The following is a 25540-nucleotide window of genomic DNA, read 5'->3' on the forward strand; positions in this document are numbered from 1 at the left end:
ATGTTGTCGATCTGGATGTTGCCCTCATTTCTTGTTTATCTATGCTGTATTGAGTCGCGGTGCTGACATAAGTTTTTTTAACAGCATTGGCAAAATTCATTTGAGTATTCCCCAACTGCTGTCTAGCTAAAATCCTAGTTACGAAGTATGACACCTTATTATAAGTTTTTACTTTTTGTATTAAAAGTTCCTCCTTGAAGACAGGGCATCCCCTGTATCTTGGAGAGTGCTCCTGTCCACAGTTAACACAGTGAGGCGGTGGGGAATATTCTACTTCTCCATGTGTGTTTTTCCCACAAAAGAGACAGGTAGGGGCATATGTACAATTCATGGACATGTGACCGAATCTCTGGCATTGATAACATCTCATGGGGTTTGGGATATATTGTCTAACTTTCAGACTTACGTAACCTGCCTTGATTTTTTCAGGGATGTGATCCTTTCTAAATGTTAGGATGTAGTCATTGGTTGCAACGATCTGTCCATTTTTCTGCGAGACGATGCGCTTTACCGATGTAACTCTCTGTGATGCTAAATTCTCCAGTATCTCCTCGTCTGTACACGCAGATAGCTCCCTGATCGATATAACTCCTTTGCAGAAATTTAGTGTATTATGTGGGGCAACTATTACCGATATACTGTGACATTTCTTTAGTTTCAGCACTCTCTCTGGCTGTCCAAAATTTGACACTGCAACTAGTATTGTTCCATTTCAAAGTTTTTTAACTCATTGTACTTCTCCCACTGCTGGCAGTAATTCTCTGTGTATAATAAATGGCGATAAACTTGTTAGTAGATCACCCTCGGATGATTTGATAAAATATTTGTCGTGTTCATCTTGCATATGCCTATTCTGTAATTCATTCTCTCCTGGGCCTCTTTAGACCATTATTTTGGATGCCAGTACCTGCATCTCGGCCTGGTCCCCTACCAGGAGTGCTGCGCAATCGACGGCTAACGGTCGAGCAGGGCCTGCGCGACCTCCCACGGCCCCGACCGGTACTGGGGTTCCGAATCCCTGCACCGTAATTTTGCTCTCCAAATTATATAAATCCATATTTTATGAGAAAGAAAATAACATAGAACACATAGGGGATGCTACCAGACGGCACACAACTGGGGCCCCGGGATCGTCACACCCGTACTATGGTCGCGACGCGTCAACCTTGGTTATCACCTCACAGTCACAGCCCTCTGGGGGAAAGAAGAAGTTAAAAATCAAATTCAAAAGTTGTTTGATTAGGGAATCATATAATATCGCCATGGAATTCTCCAATTTGGGTAGTGCCGAAAATACTTGATCAACTAACAAAATGAAATCCATGGTAGATTTCGTAAGCCAAGAAATGAAAATGAAATTATTTATAGGTCCTTTTGAATATTATAGATTTGTTTAAAATTTCGATGAAATTGTGAAACCTCTTAATTCCAAATTAAAAAAATTAGAACATATTTTGTAAAATCTAAAAAAATTATAATATCTGATAGTATTTTAATGTATCCTAACTTTGATAAATAATTCATATTAACAACAGATGCTTAAAATTTTGTTTAGTTCTTTCCGACTCGAGGGATGATGGTAAAACGGAACGACCAGGTAGCTTCTCGAATATTAACAAACACGGAAATAAAATATTCAACAACTGAAATAGGATCATTGTCAATTGTTTGGACCACTAATCCTTTTAGATCTTATATTTTTGTAGTAATATTTCAATTAGCCACCGATCACTGATCAGAAACAATCAAAATCTCGAAATAGAAACCTTAATAAACTATTTCTAAAATTATTTTACTTATAATCACACAGTAGTCATTATATTGTAGGCAAATTTAGATTATTTGCCTTGATACATTTTAGTTCAATTTATTCATTTATGTCCTTTTTGCTGCTGGTTGCATAAAACCTATTTTTTTACTGTGAAATATGATAAAAAATCCAAATGAAATCGAAACGCCCCAAAAGTTTAAATGTTAGAAAGCGGAAAAATGAAGAAAACGAGACTCAAACTTTTAATACAAATCTTACTACTATGCAAAACTATGTTTATATTGCTTAAAACTATATTATATTGCCATATTTTAGTATTTGCAATTAACAAAAAAGTGTATTCAGTATGTTTGTAAATTAGGTTAATGGATTGCAGACTTAAGATAAACGGCAAAATCTCAATATACAGCTGGCGGCAAATGTGTACTATACTATTTTCCCTATATGTAACTAAATATACTAACACTAATAATAAGTATACTAATTAAACATATCGGCAACGTAGCAGTCGATCTGACGTCATTTTGCCCTCGAATGACAGATTGTAAGTGGTGTTTCTATCTGTTAGTCTTTTTATAGATTATGTTTTTAGGTGTCATTTTTAGGTTAATTTTGTATTTTCTTGAGGTAATAGTAATTTTGTTGAGGTAATATAATTATTTCATAGTCAACATTAGCGGCAGATAATGTGTATAAAGACTATAATTTTGTAGATTGATATTGAACAAAGGATCTATTTTTATTGTCGTTATTAGGTTAATGAGGAACTAAGGATATGTTAAATAATATGGAAATAAAACTTATTTAAAGATTATAGTAAAGGTAAGAATGAAATATGTTTATGTTTGTATACGTTTTCTGTCTATTTGTTATTAAACTTATATCTTTCTGATTTTACAGATATTTCAAAAGAAGAAAAAAGCTATAACAAAGCTAAAAGCTAACAAAGAATAAACTAGAATCTTGCAAGAAAAATATATACAGGGAGAAGCGGAAGAACCAATGACAGAAAATGACAGTATAATTAACAACTTGAAATTAATCGATCAACAATCACAAAGCCAAATACTTAAGAACATAGAGGTTATACTTCAGATATTTCAACAGAAAAGTGAATTAAAAGGAAAATGAAAGATGGAAACAGTAATACTTGCCAGTACCCAAACGTAAATATGTTGTACCAAAAAGTGCAATATATTACCTCATTGTTTTTCTTATTTTTAGCAGTAAGTATCAGTCAGGAATATTAATGAATACTTAGGAAAGGTGGATTAGGCCTACAGGGGACACTACCACAAAATAAAAAAAATGCACCTGGAACTCTACCTCATAGGTGGTGTGGAGAAGAGTTCATTCTAAATATAATATAGAAGTATACAAATTAATAACCTGCTGTCTTGTAAAAAGCATACACAAGTTTTGATTGGCTAGAACTGCACATGCACACTTGTCCTAATCTAGCCTGAGAGTTTTCACAACTATGCATCTTTTTCTATATACACCTTGTTTTGCCAGAGTTGTGGTTATTTTTGGGTTAATTTTTTTGAGGTAATATAATTATTTCCTAGGCAAAATTAGTGGCAGATAATACGAAAATAAGTGAATAAGGTATGAATTATTAATACATTTTATCATTCTGTAACACTAATTTTGTAGATTGCTATGGAATAAAGGATTTATTTTTATGTTAAATAATATGGAAACAGAACTTATTTGAAGATTATAGTAATGATAAGAATTAAATATGGTTATATTTGCTTAAGTTTTCTGTCTTTTTGTTATTATACTTATATATTTATGATTTTAAGGATATTTCGAAAGATGAAAAAAGCTAAATGTTTAAATGAAGTGTAATGAATTTTCAGCATAGTGTAAATATAAGGTGTACTTAATAGAAAGTGATTGAAATAAAGTGATTTATTTCGGTTTATATAACTCCTTGGAGCAGATAAATAATGCTGAAATATTACATCATATAATAACTTTATTACAATAAATGGAATAAAATAAATAAAGAAAGTATAATCTAAATAATACACATTTGGAGACATACACATAAACTATATAAATAAAATATTAAAACAAAGATTCAAAATAGAAATCAAAATAATTTATTGTTAGAACCGATATTGTAGAATTGATCTGATGAAGGTGTTTGGACAATTAAAACACTGGATTCAACTGGAACAACTCGGTAAAAGCCCCACCACAATAAATCAAGATGGCGGGATCTTCATTCTGTCCAGATGCGTAGAATAATATATAGAGTCTTAACTTAATACAATTAATTTCTGAATTGTTTTGCGTGGTGTCAGCAGGAAGGCGCTGAGAACGCGTAACATTTCATTGGTTAGTTTAAATTACCATTATAGGCGGCTGTAAGGAAAACATTTTATTAGGGAAGTTATCTTGGTTAAGGAGTCTTAAGCCAAAATATTAAAAGTATTTTAACCAATATAAATTTATTTCAAGTAAATGAAGCCCTTCAAAATAATTAAGTTTTTAATTGATGGCACTTTACAAACAACTTCTTAAAGGCTAACAAAAACTTTTCATGTAGTATAATCACATTTACCTTCAATGTAATTTTTACATCGCTCAATTTAGACACATTTTGAGTGTGTTGTGGTTGATTGATGTGTGGGTAATATTTTTATGATTTCTTCTGTTCTATTCCTGTAAATAACAATATACATGAATACAAATGCTCTATATAAATAATTGTATGCGTACCAGATAAAAAAAATGCAAGGCCACACACAAGCTTAATCTATATAATTTGAGTTGTTTTTTCCAAGAAAAACGATGTCTGTTTATTTTATTTCCGCATTTACGTTGGATACACAACACTTTTTTATTTCCGCATTTACGTTGGATACACAACACTTTTGAGAATGAAGATCACAAAATATTGAGAATTTAGAAGGGTTTGCTAAATGGGCTCATGCGAAGCAGTGTTTTAGTTTGTTCATTTGCGGCTACGTGGCTCGGGTATAAATTCGGTAAGAAAGCTGAATACTTTCTGCTTTCAGAAAGCTATTCTAGAAATTAAAAGTCGTAAAGTACGTGTGTTATATTTGGTGGAAATATTCAAGAAGTGACTTCATATTTTGGCCTTTTTTGGTAATTATATACTTCCTGTAGAAACAATTTGATTTATATACAAAGAGTTTCGGTTAATTTTTTTCGACAAAGCTTTTGTTGAAAGTGTCTCTTTCGAATTGGAGCATGGCTGACAAAACAAACTTAAAAAACTTATAAACCTATGTGTTAAGTATTCTTATTTTATTAACTATGTTTTTATGGTTCTTTTTTAGTTAAAATGATTTGTTTAAATCTGAAGACATCTCAGGTGTTGGGTCCCAGGATGTAGTACCGGTTGAAACAGAATGCACAGCTTTCCTGGGGATCCTGCCCTATGTCAGAAATGACTTTTAGCAATAAATAATGAAAAACTGATTTTACATAGGGTGACTGCAAACCGTTATGTGGAAGAGTATTGCTTAACAGAGATACAGTTTCCAGTTGTTATTTAAATTGTAAGTATTTTATAATTGATACAAATATGCCAGGAAACGTTATTGAGTTGTAAAGTGAATAAGTGAAGTTATTAAAGCCCGCCAGTATGATAGATGTAATTTGACAAAGCCAGGGGCTTTTTTTTACTTAGTTGGTAAATGATGTCTTGACTGATCTATTTAATTTCCAGTTAAATCTATTTTTTAAATTCTTTGTTAGTTGGAATTTAAGTCCAACTTAACAAACAGTCTGTCCAATATTTTATATGGCCAAATGCCTGTATTTTTCAAAACGATCAACTGTATTAAGCATTCTCAACGAGACGCGATTAGAAGGATAACAGTTAGGTGTTATTTGTTTTTATGGATGAGAATAGTGAACAGAATAGTAAAAGGCAAAAATTAAACATTTTTTGTTGTAACATCTAAATATAACACAGCTTATATCGGTGATGTAGAATTAAAAAAAGATTAAAAAGACATTTCAAAATAAATAGTCTTCAACATATATATTATACTGTACTCTGTATTGGGCCGAGTTATATTTAAGATAATATAAAATGTTCCATATTCAATAGTTTATTAGGCTTTGTATATTTAAAAGTATAAATTTTGTGTTAAATCTGTTATATTACGTTTTAATGTATTGTTAGTATAATATATTGTCATTAAACATAGAAAATTCTAAGAATTCTCCTTTGAAATTATATTTAAAATGCAGATTTTACATATATTTAATAATTATAATAATAATATAAGTATAATTAAATATTTTTAAATTTTTATTGAATGTTTATTATTACTATTTTTATTACTGCTATTATTATTAATAAAATGGTTTAAATTTTCCGCTACTCATTTTGTAAGTCTCTCATATTGCCCTCTGGTGGCAAATGAACGCTAAATTTGTTCGAAGGTAATACATGGGAGATACACTTCTAATTCCTCTGTGTTTTGTAATTATAATCAAATAATAGTGATTATAATGAAGACACAAAAATGCTTATTGTACTCAATGTCAGATATCATAGAGTATATAGAGGTTTAACTTAAATAGGCGAAACCGAGGAAATGTTTGCGTGGCCATTTGATTGGCTCGTCTCTATAACGCGATTGTTTGTTTCTGTTTGTTTACGACGCCATTTTTGTGTGTCTTACATAAAATACAATTAGCATTTTTGTATAATCACTATTATTTGATTATAATGTATCTTCATCCTCCAAAGTGTTGTGTATCCAGTGTATGTGCGGAAATGAAAAACTAGACGTAGTTTTCCTTGGAAGAAACAACCCAAATTAGCTAGATTAAGGATGTGAGCATTGCTTTTACCTGGTACGTATACAATTATTTATACAAATTATTTGTGTTCATATAATATTATTATTTACAGGAATACAACAGAAGAAATTTAAACAAAAAATTTAACACAGTAAAAACACAAAATGTGTCTAAATGGAGCGATGGCAAAATGACATGTATTGTGAATGTAATTGTGATTATACTACATGAAAAGATTTTGTTATCCTTTAAAAAGTTGTTTGCAACGTGCCATCAATTAAAAACTAATTATTTCGAAGGGGTTCATTTACTTGACACAAATGTATATTGGTCAAGATACTTTTAATTAATATTTTGGATTAACCGTTCGGTCACTGACCAAACTTTCACCATTCGTTCAATTACCATGCGTGGCAGATGTGCAAGTCATTGGTGTACTAAATAAAAAAAAATTCTTTGTAAACTGGCTATGTGGCATATGAAATAGCTATAGGGACACAGTTTATAGTCCTCATAGAAATAACAATAGCGGAATACCCAGCCAATCGATATTTAGGTACCTGAAATGTCCCTTTCCCCTTCTCATGTCGTACGAAAAGAAAGAAACATATTCAGTTGAAATTCTACAAGCCTAGTGAACAGACTATAAAATATACACTGAAAGTGAAAAGAAAATATACAAAATTAATATTAATTATTAATATTATTAATATATTAAAATATAATATAATAATAATATATTAATAAAAAAATTGTATTTAATCTAAATACAATGGCTGATTCATCGAGTTTTAGACGGTAAGGAGGGATTTGTTTTATTTTCAAGTAAATTATTTATTTTATGTTTTCAATATTAAAAAAATAGTAATAAATAAATTTTAAATTGTTTACAATAGAGTCAGAGTAATAAGAATTTGGAGAAAACATTCGAAGCAGAAGAATCTGTTGATGACTGCGTGTTAGATAGTAGTGATGATGAATATTTTCCCCCGAGTCAGGTTGCAGCTTCGGATTGTGATGATACAGGTAATTAACATTTCTATTTTCTCTCGTGTATGTTGATAGTTATAATGTATTTTATGTTATATAAATTGTATATTTTATTCATAATAGATGATGAAATTGTACTCAATAATGAAGATAAAGAAAGTGAAGATGGAGAGGATGAGGATGAAGAAAGTGAAGTAAAAGCGACGGCGTCTGGAATGACAGCAGAAGATGGTACTCAGTGGGCTGCGACATCACCAAGTGAACATCAAGCTGGGAGGCGTAATATTGTTTGAAAGGGATGTGGACCTAATATTCACAACAGAAATAGCTGATATTATTATATGCCACACTAATAAAAAGGCAATTTCAACATATGCAAATTATAATGAAAAAAATCCAAAGAAAAAACAATTGGAGTGGAAAAATCTCGAGCTGCAGGAATTTTATGTATTCTTGGCTATTTTGACAACTGCCGCTAATAACTCCAATACTGACAATGCAAGGAAAATGTGGCAGCCGTATTCATATTCATTGTATCGTGCAGCCATGAGTATCAATCGATTCTGGAATATTATTCGTTTTATTCGATTTGCTGATGCCAATACTCGAGCTCAGTGCTTGGAGAATGATAAAGCTGCTCCAATACGAGACATTTGGACAATGTTGAATAGTAATTTAGCAAAATATTATAAGCCAACAGAATACCTGACAAATGACGAGCAACTTTATCCATAGCGAGGTCGAACTAGATTCACTCAATATATTCCGTCAAAGCCAGCTAAATATGGAATTAAAGTATGGTGGATATGTGATGATGAAAATTCGTAACCACTTACTGGACAGCTTTACACTGGAAACTCGAAAGATGGTCGTGAGAAAAACGTTGGTGAAAGAATTGTCAAAGACTAGGTGGCACCGTATAGAGGACCCGGTAGAAACATTACAATGGATAATTTCTTCACTACTCTTCCACTGGCAAAATTTTTACTATCTTGGAACTTGACAATTGTTGCACCTTGAAGAAAAATAAAGCATACATTCCACCAGAAATGGCTGTATCAAAAACGCGAGAAGAATTATCCACTGTGTTTGGCTTTCATGAAAAAGTTACCCTATGTAGTCATGTGCCAAAAAAAAACAAGGTTTGAATTATGCTATCATCAATATATCGTGAAGCTAAAATTAGTGATAGTGCAAAGAAAAAACCCGAAATTATTGAGTTTTATAATTGGTTTAAAGCTGGAGTAAACACGATGGATAAAATGCTTGGTAGATATACTACAAAAAGATCAACTCAAAGGTGGCCTCTAGCATTTTTTTACAATATTCTCGATATTGCCTGCTTTGCATAATATATTCTGTATTATGAGAATAATAAAATGACTGTTAAAAAATCGTATGAACGACGATTATTTTATCGGCAATTGGGCAGAGAGCTACTCCATTCGTTGAAAGTCGTTCGAATAATGCACAAATTATGAGGCATTTCTCAACGAAAATGGCGATTGAATCTCTTCTTGGTCGAGCTATCAATCCGAATGCGCATCAGCGAACATCATCTGTCATTGAAACCTCAGACGCAGCTCGATTCAACTGGGAGGAAATTGTTTACTGGTGTATGCTATGAATATCTCCAAAGTGAATTTAAAAAACGTCGAAAAACTAGAAAAATATGTTCGGTATGTGAGAACCCTATTTGTGACGAACACTGTATTAGAACCACGACATGTGAAGGATGTACGAAATAATTTAATGTACTTCAATTTTTATATGGCACTGTATCATAATAAATAAAATAATGTAAATAAATAAATAGTAAAAGAATGGAAAACGATATTAATAAAATAAAATACTGGGTGGGTACCCGGGTACCTGAATATTGAACGGGCGTATCAAGTTTGATAGTTAATAACTTTTATTAATTAATTGATTGTTTAAAAATTTGACGCAAAATGGGTGTAAAATTACTTCACTTTTGGGGATCCAGACGGCCATAAAAAATTTTAAGAAGTTAATATATTTTACCTGCGGATTGAAATGGATACCCAGGTGCCCGGTCATTGACCGGATGGTTTTAACCGAGATAACCTTTCCACCAAGGAAGTTAATAAAATACATGTTAGAATCGATTTTGTAGAATCGATTTGGTGAAGGTGTTTGGGCAATTAAAACACTAGATTCAACTGAATCGCTCTCTATTTATTTCGAGAAACAACTCGCCCCAACACAGAATGAATTAAGATGGCGGGATCTTCATCCTGTCCGGGTGGCACGGTGGCTTAATACGAGTATTCGCCGTAGCGCTCATTACAATTTACAGGAAACTATTTTAATATTTACTTATGCAACCATGTATACATGAGAACGTCACATGTAGGCGTATCTACCCAATTATTTATATATCCAATATTCGGCTATCCGCTTCGTCTTCTCTTCGCAGCGTCTTCGCAAGATTTCACTCTGGTTGCTCTTGGAACATTGTAGTTGGTGATTTTGGTCTTTCTATAATGGAAAGATCTTTTTACTACTTGTTCTTTTAAAATGTCTTACCTTGATGATCTCTTCCCTCATTGTTTCATTTTATACCTTCCATGCAGTTTATTTTATAACTTCTGTGGAGCCAATTTGTACTTTTTGGCTAAACTGCAGTTAATGCCTTCAGTGAGGTTCAACTGCTAGACTCCATTTTAACTTCTCTGAATGGGCTGGTGCATTATATGCTTCTTATTGAGTGAGTTTTCTTACGAACCTTATAATTTATATGTTGCCGGAACAACTCCCAAATAATTAATTCTACATACTCCTACGATTATTTTATGCCTTTTGCATTTGATATTTAGAATTTTACATCCAACAATAATCTGAACTCTTTACTTGAAATAATTACTTTGCCAATTCCCACATTGTTTAATAGCTTTGCACACCTTTATATACTCAAGTTCTATTTCTATCTCTAAAACTACATTTCTTCTTTGGTTTTTTGCTTTCCAACTAAATATTATTTTAATTACATTTACTGCCATATTTTATAACATGTTTGCTTTGTATATTTATTAGTTACTTTGCCCAACTATAAACTGTTTATCCTTATTTTTTTTCTGCAAACCTTTGTTGTATTTTACTTTCACACTATTCTTGTTCATGTATTTCATTACTTGATTTCTATTTTCTATTTCGATATTTTCTATTTTTGCCAATTAACTAAATTGTATATATCTATCAATAGGTAGTAAATAACTAGCCTGATTTCATATGACTATTGTCCTCATCACTATGTTCTTAATAGATTTATTTTATATTCCATGTATTCATTAAAACATATACATTCTTGTATTTGCGTTTAAAACTTACTTTATTCTCTGATTAGTTGCTACCTTTTAACAAAAGTTTTGTAAATTATTGTTATGTTGCCTTCATTTCGATCAGAATTATATTGAATGTATGTATATACAACAATTTTTAAATTTATAAATCCAATATTACCTTATGTCACTAGTGTAAGCGTTTACCTATGATTACCTCCATGTCTAGAGAATTATTGACGAAAGTAGGTGATTTCTCGAACAGAAAGTTATTAATTCAGGTTAAAATCATGCATCAGATCTTTCAAAGATACAGCTTTTAAACTGATAATAATCTCAAGCCATATCTAAATACAAAATTCATGCAACTACAATTGGCACATTCATTAGATTTAATAAGGTTGTTCTGCTATCTTTTTTATGTTAATTATAATACTCCATTCCAGGAAATTACCAAAATTAAAAGAATTTGGATTAGCTTACATTAGATTAAATTCAAGTTACAAAACTTTTTGTTTTGTTTAATTCTCAATTATTTAACTTATTTAATTAATCCATCGATAATTTGACAAATGATTGAACATTGCTATTTTATATATTTGTAACAAAATATAAACTATAGAAGTACTGCATTTCCAATATCAATAATACTATCTTCAAGATTATTATTAAATTAGACTACCATTTTGATTTACTCCCAAAATGTTTTAAATTTACTGAACTCGATCATCCATTTGAAGTCTGTATAAATATTCATTTATTCAAACTCTTCACACATTGATATGGTCCTAACATTGAATTACAATTTATCATTTAGCATTATTACTTAATTTTGCTGAAATTATTTAGCGAGTAGTCATATTATCCTATTATATATTTTAATGAATTATGTTTGTTTTACATTGAATCGTCATAATTGGTATGTTTGTTGATTGTAAATTATTTAAATTTTGTTTGAAATTAATGAAGTCTATTCTTTCTAATTTTAACATGGAATTTAAAATAGTAATCTTGGATGTTAAAGATATCTCGATTCCTAATTTTTGCGTTATTGTATACAAATTTTGGCTGATTTAATAACAATGGTTACTTTACCCCTGTGTGCATCTTACAAAGTTTACTGTGGATTAATTTGCTGTTTTCCGTGAGAAGATCTTCAAAAATATTCTTCCAATAGGCCTGCTTTTGTGTGATTGCTGTTGGTTTCTTCTTTCCTTGTGTCCATGTAAATTTTGCATAACAGTCGATGTGTTATTTCCTAACCTCTATTTGATTTTTTATAATAATGTACTCGAAACAAAATACTAATTAGTTTTAACCTCAACTCATGTGGATTTACTACTTATACTACCCAACCAATGTTTTCTAGTATTCTCTCACTTTACTAATTTTTGTGTACATCAATACGAATGTCGATCTTACTTGTGTCAATCATATGTAATGATCTTACTTAATGCTTGTTCTTGCTACTGGCTTGCTTCTAACACCTGGCTATTGTTGACGTCTTTTACTGACTACATGATTGACTTTGTAACTACTTGATTTTGTGTATGAACAGCCTGTTTGTTTATGTCCACATTGTGGTTATCCATTTGTTGGAGTTTTGCTTATTGATAGCCTGTGTGTTGACATTCGCCATATTGGCATCATGTGTAATTCTAGAGATTTTGTTTACTATTTTTGTTACTGCTTGATTACTACTTTTATTGTGCTTGCCTGTTTGATGACATCACCATATTGGCAGCATGTGCAATTCTAGAGGTCTCGTTTACTGTTTTTGTTACTGCTTAATTACTACTTTTATCACTACTTTGATATAAACCTTATTTAATAGTTCTTCAAATTTTGTTAATAGTTCTTCATCTTTATGGCTCGTTTGTTGACAACCACCTTGCAGCAGCTTGTCTGCTATTCTTCATAATCTTGATGGTTGGTTTGTCGACCTTTACCTCATTACCACCTGGTTGTTAACATACATTTTGGTGTACCCTTTTTAGACAGCTTATTTGTCAACATGGCAACTGTTTGTGGGCAGTTGTCTAGTTGGCGACAGCTACTGGTCTCCCGTAGTGATGGAAGTTTGATTGCAGACGCCCATTAGGTTGGCATGGCTGTTGCTGCTGTTCTCGATGTTAATGGTCTAATTGCAGACATCCATCTTGTCGGCCTGGAAGCTAATACTCACTCTAATAATGCAGACGTTCATGGAATGTCACTCGTGGTGGCAACCGGTTGGTTGACTCCCCTCTTACAGGCAGCCTTGTTGTAGACGTTCATAGAAACGTCTCTGATGGTGGCCGATTGGCTGGCCCCTGTTTGGCCAGTACCCTTCATATTGGCGGCTAATTTTTTGTCGCTTGTATTGGTAACTCTAGTTGTTGTTCATCTCGTTGGCGTACCCCACATAGATATGTACCTGCTGCAAGCTTTCTCGCTGTGTCACCGTACCTGGTGATTCTGTAATGGTCTCTTGGATGGACAGCTCGTCTGCGATGGCTCCACAAGGTTGGTGGCCCCCTTGGTTGGCTGCACGTCTTGTAGGTTGAAAGAACGCTCGTCGTGACCCCCAGAAGTTGGCGGAACGTTAGTATGGAACTATCAGATTGACGGCACGGTCGTTGCAGACCCCTCAGGTGGACGGCAGGCGTCTTGCGCACCCGCATGTCTTTTGGGTTGAATTCACGCTGATGCGTGCTGGTTAAAAACGCGGCATGCTTGTTATGCACCTTTAGATTGGCGGGACGCTAGTTACGGCCTCTAGGTTGGCGAGATTTATGTTGTGGATTTCTCGGGTTGACGTCACACCTGCTGTGCGATAGTCAGGTAGGCGACAAGCATGTTGCGGGCCCCTTGAATAGGCTGCACGGTATTTTTTTTTGTTCTGGCCTAAAACTAGGCGGTGGATTGCATGACGCAAACCTGGTTGCGAAGACTTGCCTGTTCGCGAACAAGCGCGTTTTCAGAAGAACTTGAGCTGAGTTGTTGTTTGTGGAATGATTGAGATATGAAGTGTTTGATTTCTGGAGTGTCAGTTTCCTTATGAATTTGATTATTTCTGACAAACCATGGAGCGTTTAATATTCCCCTGAGGAGCTTATTTTGGAAAACTTGAAGCCGTTTGACCTGGTTGGGTGTAACAAACTTGAAGTGGACATTAGATCCGTAGAGGAGTACGGGCCGAATTAACATCTTGTAAAATAAGCATTTGATGGAGATGGGAAGTCTGCTAGAAGGGCAGATCAGAGAAGATATCAGGTTTGCTATCCCCGAACCTTTCTGGATTTGGGAATGCCAACCGAACCGGCGGTCGAAGTGGAGACCTAGAATTTGAACCACTTGACCGCATGATCGGGCTGCTTCTGTAAACGTTCATGAATTGTAACTTCGAACCTGGCGGCCGTGAAGAAAGCAGTGTCATCAGCGTAAAACGCAACGTCAGTGTGCTCTTTTCTCGGCAGATCTGAAATAGAGAGTTTAAATAAGGCTGGGGCCAGCGGGGAACCTTGAGGTACGCCAGCATCGATTTGTTTACGACTGGAAAGTGATTCCCTGATCTTGACCTGGAAAGATCTGTCCGAGAGATACGACTTGATGAGACCGGTTAGGTCTTCTTGGAGGCCTAACCGTACGCACTTTGTGATCAATCCGTCGTGCCAGACCTTGTCGAAGGCTTTGGTTAGGTCCAGAAGGACTACTCCAAGATTTCTACGTTGGTCAAGAGCCTGATGGATGTGTGCGGCCAGACAAGCAGCCTGATGGAGGGATAAGTGGTGAGCGCGAAAGCCGAATTGTTCATCAGAAATGATGTTGTTTGCCTTTGTGAAAGAGTTGAGAGCGTAGAGTATTGCCCTCTCGGCAAGCTTCGAAATGGCACTGAGAAGGCTGATAGGCCTGTAATCAGATGGAGATGACTTTGGTCCTTTCTTAGGTATAACCGCTATATGTGCGTGTTTCCAAGACGCCGGGAAATGTTGCTGCCTCATGATGGAGTTAATGATGTTTGCTAATTCTGCGAGCTGCTTATGTGAAAGCTTTTTTAACTAGGTAATCGATATTCCGTCGAAAACTGCAGATTTTTTGGTTTGAAGTTTGCCGATCATAGTCTGTAGAGACTTTGGAGACACGAAACGGTTGGGAAGAAAGGCTGGGGTTGCTGGTCTATTGATGGAGTTGGATTCGTTGATGACAGTGTCATTGTCTTTAGCATTTAGGGTTCTCTGCGGGTGGGAGGCATTTCCTGTGAGCTTCGTGGGTCTCTGCAAGGGGCTCGACTTTTTCTTGGTCGGTGACTGCGAAATTTCCTGTAACCGCTGACTTCAGGGGGGATGACATTGTGCGTCTTACCCACGAGGCATTTGGAGACACGTCAGAAGGAATGGGGGCCATCTAGTCTTTGGTCCGCAAAAAATGAGTTCCATTTCATTGCTCGCCAAGTCGAGACGGCCGCCCTTACCCCCTTGCATGCTCTGTTCGCCTCCCTTTTGTCTGTAGCATCAAGGGTGAATCCAGCTAATCTGCATAAACCGTATTTGATGCGAATTATTCACGTTTAAGAGAAGTGGGAAGGCTGTTTTTCCATGGTTGGGGTTGTGATGAAATTTTGACTGTAGCAGATTCGTGAGCAGACTGAGTCAAGAGTTAGCTTGAGTACGGCTTCCTCGAGCTGTTCTGGTGTATTAATTTTCGGAATTGGATTAGATTTCAGGAGAAGAGATTGGTAATTTTTCCAGTCGGTCTTTTTCCTGAATCTTGTTAGTGGTACTTGATTGGTAGCGCAGTTTCCGAGTTTGAGAAGGACCGGACGATGATCAGAGTCTAATTTGTCAAGGACTCGAACTTCGGAAGGGCGATTTACCTCTTGAAGAATAAAGAAATCAAGGACTCTTGATACGCCTTGAGAAACTGTACTGGGGTGAAGGGTGGGTTCATCTGGCAAAGCAAGATCGTAGCCCATATCTGGGATTTGCTGTGGAACATCCCCAGGTGGGGTGGTGGGTGTTGAAATCGCCGCCTATTATTTTTGGAAATTTTGCTTCGACGAGTGATCGGTATTCGGTATAGTTGAATGCGGAAGATTTCCTGTACAGGGATGTAATCACGAAGGGACGTTCTTGGATATCGATTTTAATGGAGGTTGTTTCGAAGTTGTTTACTGATAACGAGGGTAGGAACTCATGTTTGACTCCTTTTCTGAGGAGAATGGCGGTTCCACCGCCTCGACCCGGAATTCTATCGTTTCTGTAGCCAAAAAAGTGTTCGAAAGAGAGACTATGCGAAAGTTTCCTGGATGAGAACGATGTCGACGTCTTAGAATGTCATGACGTCTTCCAATTCTGCTTGCTTTCCGCGTAAGCAGTTTGCATTCCATGTCATCACTATAAGAGATTTCGGAACAGCCATTTCGAAGATTTAAAAAGCTGCTATAAGTTAAAGAAACAGGTTTTTTTAAACAAGTTTTGGTTTTCTTGGTGCAGGACGGCAGCTGTAACCGGTGAAGTTTGTGGTGTGAATTTCACCGCAATTGCTGCACTTTGGAGGTGCTTCTGGGATTTTGGCGCAGGATCTAGTGTCGTGATGCCCGGCATATTTGATGCACCGAAGGGGGCGGTCTCGATAATACGAGCTGGAATGACCGACAAGCTGGCAGTTGAAGCACTGCACTGGCTGGCTGTTTCCCCTCTGGACCTCGACCTTCACTGTGATGACGCCGAGTTTGGTCGAGGTTGGTTTGGTGGAGGTTAAGCGATGTTTAGTGGCCTGGCTACTTATCTGCGCAGGTTGGGTTGGTCTTGTTTCGGTAGTGGCTGTGGGATCGTCCTGGTAATCGGATTTTTTTGCACTGGTCTGGTGGCAAATTTTGTAATTGAAGGCTGTACGTTAGCCTTGGCTTTCGATTGGGTAAATTAAATGGCCGCCTTGTGTTGTGATTTGGAAGCAGTTGCCTGTTTCCCCTTGTTTTCGGCCTTTGGCAGTTGGCTTTCCTGAGGTAGAGTGATATCCCCCCTCTTCCTTTTTCCCACCAAGGCGAAACCGTCGTCTGGGTCTTCAGTTTCGTCTGACCGTTGTGCCTGTGTAGCTGGGTCTGGGTTTCTGTGGCAGCGGGAGTCTTTATTTCGATGGCACCTTTTTGATACTTCAAGAAGTCTGTAATTTTAGCAGTGAGAATTTTGATTTCTCCTTGAAGATCTTCGGAAACCTTTTCGCTCTTTTCCAGCTTTTCCGTCTGCTTGTTCAGGGCGTCTGCCTGTGCTTGAGCGAACATTTTCACTTCGGCTATCTGCTTTCGCAGGTATTCATTCTGTTTTCTTAAATCTTCTTCAATTCTCGGCTGTCTTCGGAAGATGGTTCATTAGAATTCGGAATGCTGGGATAATGGTCAGGAGGCGACGTTGGCTCTAACGTACATGACGCCATTGCCTTGTCTGTAAATGCGCCTTTTCGGCGCTTACAGACGCTTTTTTGGTGTAGGCACTGGTGGAAACGTGATAGCGGATCGACCGTCTCAGGGATAGTTTGGGGTAATTCTCAGAAGCGCAGCAGGTAGGTTCGGCGGACCGGACACGACCGTTCTCTTCGAGAGCTAGCACGGAACTGCTGCACTGTGATTGCGGGCTCCAGGTAGGCAGCACGCTCGTCTGATAGGCGTCATGCATGTCGTGGACCCTTGGATTGGTGGTACGCATATAGCAAACTCACAAAATTGGTAGGACCCTTGTATGGATTCCTTCCATGGGCGGCAGACTTGTTGTGCTAAGTTGGCGAGGCTCATGTCGTGAAACACCCAGGTTGGCGGATCGTTTTTCATGGTTCCCCATTTTGACGTCGATCTTGTTTAGATACTTGATACTGAATCTACGAACTGGTGGTGAACAGCTAGCATCCTCTCGTTGGTGTACCTCGTACTGTCTCTCATGCTGCTGGCCTAGTTGGCGCCGGTCCTGTTGACGTACCCCTTGCTGTCTCTCATTATGCAGGATTACTAGATGGCGTCAATCTTGTTGGTGTACCTCAACATGTCTGTGGCCTGCTAGTTGCGAGTTGTTGTATCACAGGTTATTGCTCTCTATATAGAGAGCTAATTCGCTGTTCAACATCATGCCGACTTGCTGGTGTACCTCATTGTCATGTCTATCGATTTGCATAAGAACCCTTGTAAAAAACCAGATGAATCAGAAAAAATATTATTTTCAAATTTATCTACTCCCTGTAATAAATGAAAAGTACGTTTGCTGAACTAGAAAACGAACTGTTGTCGCTTTAAAAAAAAAAATAAAAAAAATATTTTATCAGATCTGGTCCTGTGCCATTGTCCTCAGGGGTGGACAATCAATTTGCGTCGCTTATTACCCAGAACTAATTCGCCACGTCGAATTTTTATTCACCATTTCTTTTTCAGAATTTAAGGAAAGTTCCCTTTTCATGCTGAAGTGTAATTGAAATATTTTGAATTCATACCTGCATCCTTTGTTTACGTTTCATCCATTTCGGCGCAATTTTGTGGCTTGGGTATGTGCCGATGTTTGTTTGATTATATTTTTTATTTTCGTATTTATGGCTAATTACTAATAATTAATATACAAAATTAATAATCAAACTGCTCTTGTGGCGATTGACCTAAAACAATAGTGTTTTAATAATATTTCTTTGTGTTACCTTGTTCGACTCATGGATTCTAGTTTGCGTCGTTTACACACTAAACACTACTTGTAAACAATCACTGTAATTCACTGTGAACGCGTTGTTCTCGTGAAGGTGTATGGGCAATTAAAACACTGGATTCAACTGAGTCGCTCTCTATTTATTTCAACTAACAACTCGGTCAAAGCCCCAACATAGAATGAATTAAGATGGCCGGATCTTCATCCTGTCCGGGTGGCTTTAATATGAGCATGCGCCGTAGCGCTCATTACAATTTACAGGAAATTACTTTAATATCTACTTATGCAACCATGTATATGTAACCATGAGGATGGCACATGTAGGCGCATCCACCCAATTATTTATATATCCAACATACATTAATACAAAATAATATAATACAATGTGTAGACCAACAAGATGAGCTTGATTTTGTAGATAAGAGGTTATCATACCTGTTTTATTATATTATTAATAATAGATGCTTAAGCTGTCTTTTTAACTTCTCGCTTTTATCACAATAACAGTACAGCAATAATTTTGATATATATCATACATTTTAATTTTTTGTTGCTAAGTATTTCTTTATGGTATGTTTTCTCCATTCTGACGTATATTGATTAAACTTTTTTAATTACCCGTTCCATAATTTTCACAATAATATTGTAGTAATAATTATATCTTGTCTCGATATATTTTTTGTGTTGAACAAGTAAGTGAAATATTAACAGACACAGACTTTCAGAAGTGCTGCTCTGCTTTCAGTATGGGGGAACAAAAAGATAGAAACTTTAATACATTGAATTGATAGCACTAAAGAAATATGAAATAGGGAAAGAGAGCTATAGACAAATTTTAATTAGATTGCCAAATTCAATTATTATTTATTTATTTTAAATTTATTTATATTTAATTATTTTTTATTTATACACATAATATATATATATATATATATATATATATATATATATATATATATATATATATATATATATATATATATATATATATATATATATATTCATTATATACTTATATTTTAGCTTTTTGATATTGTATAATATTTATACTTATATGGAATATTATATTAATAAATGGTTTTGAAAAATTACAATTTGGTTTTATTTGAAATTTAATTGGTCAGTAGAATGTGACGTCAGAGGTTAACACATGATGTGTATGAAATCATCGACTAATGAAATTCTCTCCTAATAAAATATTTTCATTACAGGTGCCTGTAATGGCAATTTAAACCAAAGAAATTTAGCGAAATGACGTTCTCAGCGTTTTCCTGCTGAGAGCACTCAAAACAATTCTGAAATTATTTGTATTAAGTGAACACTCTATATATTACTCTATGGTCAGACGCAAAAATAGCTTTAACACGAGCATATGCTGTAGCGTTTATTACAATTTGCAGGAAAATATTTTAATATCGACTTATGCAATCATATATACACGTAGGCGCATCCACCCAATTATTTATATATCCAACATTCGGCCATCCTGACCTCGCAGCGTCCTCGCAAGACTACACTCCGGCTGCTTGGAACATTGTGGTTGGTGGTTCTGGTCTTTCTATGGTGGAAACGTACTCTTTACTACTTGATCTTTTAAAATGGCTTACCTTGATGATTTCTTTCTTCATCGTTTCATTTTTTACCTTCCATGCAGTTCATTTTATAACTCTTGTGAAGTCAATTTCGTATTTTTTGGGTATAATGCCTCCGGTGAGGTCCAAACTGCTAGGCTCCATTTTAACTTTTCTGAATGGTCTGGTGCATTCTATGCTTTTTCTGATATCTTTTTCTTCTTACGAATTTTATAATTTACGTCTTTTTCGGAGAGGTCGAACAGAAGTTCGGAGGTACTACATACTTAAGTTCCCTATAACATTTCTTTAGACACAGCTCGAACAGAAGTTCAGAGGTACATGTACTTAAGTTCCCTATACATTTTGAAACTTTATAACCAATAGAATTTTTTATATTATATTTAATCAAATTATATATATCTTATCTATAACTTATAACTTTATATATTATTCTTTTCAATGTTCACCTCAATTAAATAATCGAACTCATATTTGCCTTGTATACTTATCATCATTTACTTTTCCCAACTATAACCTACTTATCCTTATTGTTTTTCTGCAAACCTTTGTTATATTTTAATTTTATACTATTCTTGTTCATGTATTTCATTACTTGATTTCTGCATCATTTATTGCCTTTTAACCAAATTATATATATCAACCTATTTACTATCCTGATTTCATATTACTATTGTTCTTCATCGCTATTTTTCTTTATAGGTTTATTTTATATTCCGTGTATTCATTGAAACAATATATTCTTGTATTTGCGTTTAAAAGTTAATTTATTTTCTGATAAGTTGCTGTCTTTGATAATAATCCCAAGTAATACATAAATATAATATTCACGCAACTACAATTGGCACATTTATTACATTTAGATTCTTCTACTATCTGTTTCTGTTAATTATTTAATATTCCATTCCAGGAAATCACCAATATTAAGATAATTTGGATCAGCCTACATTAGATAAAACTCAAGTTAAAAAAGCTTTTTTTTGTGTATTGCTCAATTATTTAATTAATTAATTAATTCATAGATAATTCGACAAATGAAATGTGAGAAAGGAATTATTTAATTTTAATCATTTGCCATTTCATTAATTTGTGAGAAAATATAAGGTATACAATTACTGTATTTTCAATTTCAATGGTACTATCTTTAAGATTATTATCAAATTAGACCATTTTTCCTATATTATATTACCATTTTTGTTTACTTCCAAAATATTTTAAATTTACTGAACTAACCTATCCATTTTAAGGGCTTATTAATATTCAATTATTCAATCGTTTATTTTAACACACTTATATATTTTCTTGATTTAGCCCTAATGAGGAATTACATTTCTCAACTTAAACATTTTGTCAAGAATGTTATTACTGCAATACAATGTTGACTGAAAATTTTGCAATCTTGCTCTTTATAACATTTATTTCCTCTGAGAGTTAAAAATCTGTTCTTTGAAAAACTGTTGTTTGAGCATTTATTTTAAAATTCTCAGAATATATCATACTAATTAAAAATGCATTTATGTTAACCAAAAATTTATAGTGTTTACAGGAAATATCATTAAGCTACAATAGGGCTTCTATTAATTAAATTTAAACCTTCGTCCATTATCCTTCGCCTCTATATCGGAAATTTGTGATATTTAACATATTCTTACTTTTAACTTATTATAAGTTTATTCTTTCTAATTTTAACATGACATTTTAAATAGTAATCTTGGATGTTAAAGATATCTCGATTTCTAATTTTTGCGTTATTGTATACTATTTTGGCTAATAACACTGGTTCACAATTTCAATTTCCCTGCGAAGATCTTCAAAATATTCTCCCAATAGACCTGCACGTCTGCTGCATTTCCCCGGTTTAGTGGAATGACCATTGTGGCCTTCAGGTTGGCGGGACGTTCGTTGTGGATCTGCCAGGTTGGTGGAACGCTCGTTGTTGCTCCCCAAGTTGCTGGGCAGCTCGTTGTGTTCCTTCTAGGTTGAAGGAACGCTCGTTGTGGCCCCCCAGGTTAGTGGGCAACTCGTTTTGTACCTTATAGTTTGAAGGAACGCTCGTTATGCCCCCCCAGGGTGGTGGCTCGTTGTGGACCTTTTAGGTAGCGAAACGCTTGTATACTTGATACCGAGTCTACATATTCGTAGTGAACTGCTAGTGGCACCCCTCTCGTTGGTGTACCTCGCAATGTCGACTTTCCTCGACTGCTAGGTGGCTAAGTGGCGTCGATCTTGTTAGTGTACCTGTTGTTGTCTCTCGTTATAGTGAACTAATGTAGTTCAACATGTCTGTGGCCTGCTAGCGAATTGTTGTATTACAGGTTGTTGCTCTCTATATAGACAGCCAATTCGCTGCTGTTCCACATAATGCCGACTTTCTGGTGTACCTCATTGTCATGTCTATCGATTTGCGTAAGAATCGTTGTTCCTTTTATAGATTATCTTTTGCGTCGGTTTACACACTAAACATTAGTTGTAAACAACATGTAATCACAATAATTCACTGTAAATGCGTTGCTGTTTATCCTACTTCTGATTTGTTAGAACTGATCTTGTAAAATCGATCTGGTGAAGGTGTTTAGGCAATTAAAACAGTGGATTCAACTGAGTCGCTCTCTATTTATTTTTAGAAACAACTCGGTTAAAGCCCCAACGCAGAATGAATCAAGATGGCAAGATCTCCATCCTGCCTGGATGGCTTTAACACGAGCATGGGCTGTAGCGTTTATTACAATTTACAAGACTTTAACTATTTTAATATCTACTTATGAAACCATATATACATGTAAGTGCATCCACTGTATACTCTGGGCAGCTACAGACATACCTATGTACTCAAATCTTATACATTCTGCAATACAAAGTTTTACAACTATTCTCGCAGTTTTATTGATATTTACGTTATATATATTGTTGTGATATTGCACTTCAAATTTGCCCGAATTTTGTGGAACTGTATGTATTTTACACTTATCTTTTGTACTTGTATGCTCTCTTATGTCTCTAATAATTATTCCTGATAATTACTAGCGTTTGGCCTTTCAATATCCAAAATTTCTTTCCATATTTTCAAATCTACCAGATCATCTAAAGTTTTTCAACTGACACCCTAGCATTCCATTTTAGTGTATTTGTTTTTAATAGATTTTTCAAAGATTATATTGCCATATTTGTATTGATTTCAGCGTTTTTTCGGAAGCGATGATCCTACTTTTTTATTCGGACCTCGTGTTGTAAGTAATAACTGAAAAAAAGATATAATATTAAAGTAATTATTATTAATACAGTAATTGTATGTAATTTAACAGATAATTTAAAAATTCGACTTCATCAGTCTCTTGTAATCTAAAGATTCATCAACTGCACGAAGAATGTGTAAGATTTGTGAGCATAGGTAGGTCTGTAGCTGTCCCGATTATACGATAAAGAATAATCTATGTAAGCATGTGTATTCAGTATGTTAGTTATTAATTAAATCGCAAAACAAGAAATTAGGAAAATCATATCAGAAAAACATACTGTGAGAAGCAGAAAGAACCAAATAAGGAAAATGTTATCGAAAACAGAATAGACAATATATCTACAGATCAGAAATTAGTCAATAAAGAATCTCAAATCAACATTTTCAATAATATAGAGGTGATTTTAGCAAAAAAGCAATTCGAAAGGGAAACGAAGGTAAGTTATTTTGATTCAAATCTTTATTTTAATATTTTATCTATATGGTTTGTGTATGTTTCTAAATGTTTATTGCTTAGATTATGTTTTCTTTATTTTATTACACTAATGGCAATAAAAAATTTTAAATGATAAATAATATTTCAGCATTATTTATCTGCTCCAAGGAGTAATATAAATCGAAGGAAATAATAAATCACAAAGCTTGAAATCCTATGTTATCAATTTATTCCAACCATTTTCTATTAACTACACCTTATATTTACACTATGCTGAAAATTTTTGACATTTTATTTAAACATTTAGCTTTCTTCATGTTCGGAAAAATGGATGGAAAAATCAGAAAATTATAAGTATAATAAAAAAATACACCGAAATCGAATACAAACATGACCATATTTTTTTCTTACCTTTATGATAATCTTCAAATAAGTTCTATTTCTATATTATGTAACATAAAAATATATTCTTTGATCCATAGCAATCTACAAAATTAGTGTTACAAAATGATAATATTTTACTAATAATTCATACTTTATACACTTATTTTCGCATCTGTCGCTAATTTTGCCGTTAATTTTTTTTCTCACCACAACTGTGGTAAAAAACAAGGCGTATATAGAAAAGGACGCGTAGTTTTGAAAATTGTTAGGCTAGATTAGATCAAGTGCATTTGTACAGTTCTAGACAATCGAAATTTGTATAGGCATGTATGTATAGTTTTTTTACTGTCGTCTCTTGAAAAACGACCGCAGCCAAATAGTCACGGATCAAACTATTGTAAACGTAATTGTTCAATTTTATTATAGAATGATATATTATCAAGTAATTAGAAAGTTATAATATTATAAAAAAAATTCTTGTGTATTAGTGTCATAACAACTTGAGTTTTTTAAGCTTGTCATATTCGGTTTCAACGCAATTATTAGGCAATAAAACAAATTCGTTTAATAAATAGATATTTTGTTAAAAATAAATTGTAAGATAATCTCATATTTACATATAAAATAATTCTTAAAATCAAAGCGTACTTTTATAAGAAAACTACTTGTTAACACAGATTGAAATATTTTACTAAGTTCAATGTACATATGAAAAATTGTGTTTCATAATATTTATATACATGATGAATTAACAATACTCGAATATAAAATAACAATTAAAATACATCAAGCATATCAAGTGATCAAAAAATCCTGGGATACATCTTTAAATATATATGGACCTATAAACTCAACAAACCGGTCGTTATCGAATTGGGCAATAATTGGTTGCTAAAATAGTCCTATTATTTCTGAGCACCAAAAATAATAAGTCACATATGGCGTTTTAGCGATTTCAGAACACTCACTATTTTTCAGCAACAATTGTATGTCATCGAGATAGATATAGGCATTCAAATTAATTTCGGTATTTCCTCGAATAAAATTCGATTTTTGTGCATTTAGCGTTAATATAATCTTTTCAGTTAGTAGGCGAAGTCTTTCATCAAAATGAACAAAACTGCCAACAAAATTCTTGACATGTCTACTACAGTAGTCTTCTCCTTTTTAAAATATTTGTGATATCCTGCTAATTGTATGTTTTCGTAGTAATAAGTAAACTTAAAGTCATATCAAATCTATCAAGATACGTTAGCAATAGTTCTGTATCCAATGGCATGGCAGAGTTTAAGTCTTCAGGCGATGGTGAACCGAAATCAACACCAACAATAAAACTGTTATGACTAGAAGGATTTCCAGAACATTTCTCATTAAC

At 34.3% G+C, this 25540-nt stretch overlaps 3 long non-coding RNA genes across 3 annotated transcripts; all 3 read left to right on the forward strand.

Moving 5' to 3' along the window:
* The first annotated feature begins 2321 nt into the window (after window positions 1–2321).
* On the forward strand, window positions 2322–3683 carry LOC143202380 (uncharacterized). Its single transcript, XR_013007147.1, has 5 exons — window positions 2322–2418; window positions 2485–2593; window positions 2672–2937; window positions 2996–3379; window positions 3428–3683. It is a non-coding gene; the product is annotated as an uncharacterized LOC143202380 (long non-coding RNA).
* A 1489-nt stretch (window positions 3684–5172) lies between these two features.
* Window positions 5173–6808, forward strand: LOC143202382 (uncharacterized). The gene is made up of 3 exons (XR_013007149.1): window positions 5173–5310; window positions 6516–6622; window positions 6681–6808. It is a non-coding gene; the product is annotated as an uncharacterized LOC143202382 (long non-coding RNA).
* A 418-nt stretch (window positions 6809–7226) lies between these two features.
* LOC143202381 (uncharacterized) lies at window positions 7227–7820 on the forward strand. The gene is made up of 3 exons (XR_013007148.1): window positions 7227–7366; window positions 7465–7594; window positions 7682–7820. It is a non-coding gene; the product is annotated as an uncharacterized LOC143202381 (long non-coding RNA).
* The last annotated feature ends 17720 nt before the right edge of the window (window positions 7821–25540 follow it).

This window comes from Rhynchophorus ferrugineus, unplaced genomic scaffold, assembly GCF_030347505.1.
Source record: "Rhynchophorus ferrugineus isolate W39M unplaced genomic scaffold, kcgeb_rfMv2 rfM9, whole genome shotgun sequence".
In the NCBI taxonomy this organism is placed as follows: Eukaryota; Metazoa; Arthropoda; class Insecta; order Coleoptera; family Curculionidae; genus Rhynchophorus; species Rhynchophorus ferrugineus.